Source organism: Chrysochloris asiatica, unplaced genomic scaffold (assembly GCF_000296735.1).
Source record: "Chrysochloris asiatica unplaced genomic scaffold, ChrAsi1.0 scaffold00299, whole genome shotgun sequence".
Lineage (NCBI taxonomy): Eukaryota > Metazoa > Chordata > Mammalia > Afrosoricida > Chrysochloridae > Chrysochloris > Chrysochloris asiatica.
The window spans coordinates 2,742,896-2,747,011 of NW_006408817.1; the positions used below are offsets into that span (position 1 = coordinate 2,742,896).

The following is a 4,116-nucleotide window of genomic DNA, read 5'->3' on the forward strand; positions in this document are numbered from 1 at the left end:
TGGTGGGTTTGAACTGACCACCTTCATGTTCAGCAGTCTAGTACTTATCCTACAGCACCACAAGACCCTATTATTCCATCACTTCTACTCTGTCTTCTAAGCTGGTATTGACTCAATGGCTATGAGGCGTTTTTTTGTTGTTGATCTTTCAAAAACACTTGAATAATCATATTTATGGAAAACTAGGCAAGGACATGAATAGCACATTCTAATTGCCAGTATATACATTTCAAAATGTTCAAATGCATTAATAATTAAATAAATGCAATTTAAGATAATTTAGAATAGCAATTTTCACTTCACAAAAATATAAAATAATGACAACTTCAAATTAAGTTAAGATGTGTGAAAATGGGAATTCTAAGAATTTAAATTGCTGTAACTCAGTAACATGTACATTAAAATGTATATATTTATTTTGCTCCATAATTTTCCTTCTAAAATTGTAACCAATATAATAATATGATTATACATTGCTTATAACATGAAAAAATGGAAACATCATAATTACTCAGCAATAGAGTTGCTAAATTATGGTATAAAATATTATCTATAAAGACATACTATTTAACCATTAATATGGTTTTAAAATATTTTTGATGTGGAAAAATAGTCATACTGTTAAACAAAGAAAACAGATTCCATATTATCAAGCACTATATTGTCAGGAAAGGAGCTCTAGTTGCGTAGTGGTTATGAATCGGGCTGTGAACCTCACGGTCAGAAGTTCGAAACTACCAGTTGTTCCGCAGGAGAAAGATGAGGCTTTCTGCTCCCATAAAGATTTACAGCCTTGGAAACCCTGTACAGGGTCGCTATGAGTTGGTTCCGACTCCACGGCACATAACAACAACAAAAACATATTGTCAGGAGGGAGTAGTCACTGGATAAGGATATCATGTTTGGTAAGGTGGAGGGTCAGAGAAAAAGAAGAAGACCCCCCAACGAGATGGATTGGCCAAGTGGCAGCATTGATGGACTCAAGTGTGGCAACAATAGTTAGGTTGGCCCAGGATCGGGCAGTGTTTCGTTCTGTTGTGCAAAAGATCATTATGAGTTGGTACTGACTCATAGCAACCCTACATGGCAACCTCAGAATCATTGCTACATTTGAGCCCATTGGTGCTGCCACTGTGACAATCCATCTTGTTGAGGGTCTTCCTCTTTTTCTCTGACCCTCCACTTTACCAAACATGATATCCTTCTCCAGGGACTGGTCCCTCCTGACAATATGTTGGAAGTATGGGAGATGAAGTCTGGTTATCCTGGCTTCCAAGGAGCACTCTGGCCTTACTTCTTCCAACACAGATTGTTTAGTTCTTTTGGCAGTCGGTGGCACTTTTAATATTTTCCTCTATAACTCAAATGCATCAATTCTTATATGGTCTTCCTTATTTACTGTCCAACTTTCATATGCATATGAGGTTATTGAAAATGCTATGACTTGAGTCAGGCACACCTTAGTCCTTAAACTTATATCTTTTTTGCTCTTGAACACTTTAAAGAAATCTTGTACAGCAGAATTGCCCAATGCAATACATCATTTGATTTCTTGACTTTTGCCTCCGTAAGTGCTGGTTGATCTGAGAAAAAGGACGTCTTTAACAAGGTCAATCTTTTCTCCATTTATATGGATGTTACTTATTGTTCCAGTGGTGAGGGTTTTTATTTTCTTTAAGTTGAGATGCAACCCATAGCAAAGGCTGTGGTCTTTGATCTTCATCAGTATTTTAAGTCCTCTTCACTTTCAGCAAGTAAGGTTGTGTCATCTGCATATCTTAGGTTGTCAATGAGTCTTCTTCCAACCCTGATGCTATGTTTTTCTTCATATAATCCAGTTTCTTGCATTATTTGCTCAGCATACATGTTGAATAAGTATGATGAAAGACTACAACCCTAGCACACACCTTTCCTAATTTTAAACCATTCAGTTTTCCTTTGTTCTGTTTGAACAACTGCCTCTTGATTTATGTACAAGTTCTTCATGAGCACAATGAAGTGTTCCGGAATACTCATTCACTGCAATGTTATCCATAGCTTATGATCTACACAATCGAAAGCCTTTGCATAGTCAATAAAGCACAGATAAAACATCTTTCTGGTATTCTCTGTTTTCAGCCAAGATCCGTATGAGGTCAGCAACGATGTCCTTCATTCCATGTCCTCTTCTGAATCCAGCTCGAACCTTTGGGTGGTATCTGTTAATGTATGGCTGCAGCTGTTTTTGTTTTAAATCGTTAGTAAAATTTTACTTGCATGTGATATTAATGACACTGTCCAATGATTTCCAGATTCCATTGGGTCACCTCTCTTTGGAATGGTCACAAATATGGATCTCTTCCAGTCAGTTGGACAGGTAGTTGTCTTTCAAATTTCTTGGCAGAGATGAGTGAGTGTCTCCAGTGCTGCATCACTTTTTAAAATTTATCAATTATTTAATGAGGTTCTTTCTTTGCAAGAAATCTAGAATACTAATTTGTGAGGATAAATTCCATTTGTGAGAGCAAACACAGCACGCAGGTAACCTTGGAGCTGGGGAATGGCTTTGATTTTTGGCATAATTTGTGAGTCCACAGCTTTCTGGTCCACTTTGCGCTGCTCTGTAATTTTGTATTTCTCCTTCTCAGTGTTGAAGATCTCACCTTCTTGGTGTCTGGGCTTCTGCAGCTTCTTCTTCTTGAAGTAGGCATCCGTGAGATGTTTGGGGATCTTCACACCACTGATATCAATTTTGGTGGAGGTGGCAATGACAAATTTCTGGTGTGTTCTATGCAGAGGAATTCGATTGAGGGACAGAGGTCCAGTCACAAGGAGGAAACCACTGGCAAGCTGCTTCAGGAAAACCACTCTCTTGCCTCGATGGCACCCAGTGAGGATGATCAGAATGGTCCCAGGAGTGATGCTGGACCGCAGTCTTCTGACATGCTGACTGAAGGGTTTTTTGCTGTGGCTCAACAGTTTCCTAGGCACATATTCAGTTGGGTAATACCTAGGCATTTTATGCATTTTAACCACTCGGGTACCACCATTCTTGTCACCACCAACTGGCTTTGTAATACTAACAAGAACCTTCTCTTTCTTCTTCTGTTCAACCTTGGAGTTAGCAGCTGAATACTTCCTCTTGTACATGGTCTTTCAAGAATACATTGCGGATCGGGAATACCTGCCAATTCCTCAGACTAGGACAGGATTTCAGCTGCAGTGTGGCTTCCCCTGCTTGGGTTTTTTTGCTCTTGAGATTAGTCTTCTTAGCTTTGCCACTGGCATTTGCTTTTTTGACCACAGGCTTCTTCACCTTGGTAGGCGGCTTCTCAGCCTTTTTACCTGCCATCTTGCAAGATGGGAAAGAGAGGTTGCCTTGTTCTTTGAAAGTGACTTCAATGCACCTGGAACTTCTGGCTTCAGTATCATTGGTTTTTGTTCGTATGCTTCCTCTTGAAATGATTGAACATTGACCATATCTTTGTGGTACAGTGACTCTGTATTCCTTCTATCTTCTTTTGATGCTTTCTTCATCATTCAATATTGCAAGTAGAAGCTTGAATGGTTTCTTCAGTTCTCTCAGCCTAATTAATGCTGAGTGTTTTCTTCCCTTTTGGTTTTCTAACTCCAGGTCTTTGCACATTTCATTATAATATTTGACTTTGTGTTCTCAAGCTGCCCTTTGAAAATTTCTATTCAGCTCTTTTATCTCTCCATTTCTTCATTTGCTTTTGCATTGCTACACTGAAAAGCAAGTTTCAGAGTTTCATCTGACATCCATTTTGATCTTTTCTTTCTTTCTTGTGTACTTAATGACCTTTTGCTTTCTTCCAGTATGATGTTCTTGCTGTCATCCCACAACACTCCTGGTCTTTGTTCTTTAGTGTCTAATACATCAAATCTGTTATTCAGATGATTTCTAAATTCAGGTGGGATGTGTTCAAGGTCATACTTTGACTCTTGTGGACTTGTTTTAGCTTTTATCAACTTCAGCCTGAACTCATATATGAGCAACTGATGTTGTGTTCCACAGTCTGCCCGTGTCTTTGTTTTGGCTGATGATATGGAACTTTTCCACTGTCTCTTTCAATAGATGTAGCCAATTTGATTACTACTTATTCCATTTGGTGAAGT

General features: G+C 38.7%; 1 pseudogene; it reads right to left on the reverse strand.

Annotated features, from left to right (window-relative positions):
- Positions 1-2,463: 2,463 nt before the first annotated feature.
- Positions 2,464-3,331, reverse strand: LOC102826852 (annotated as a pseudogene).
- Between the last annotated feature and the right edge of the window lie 785 nt (positions 3,332-4,116).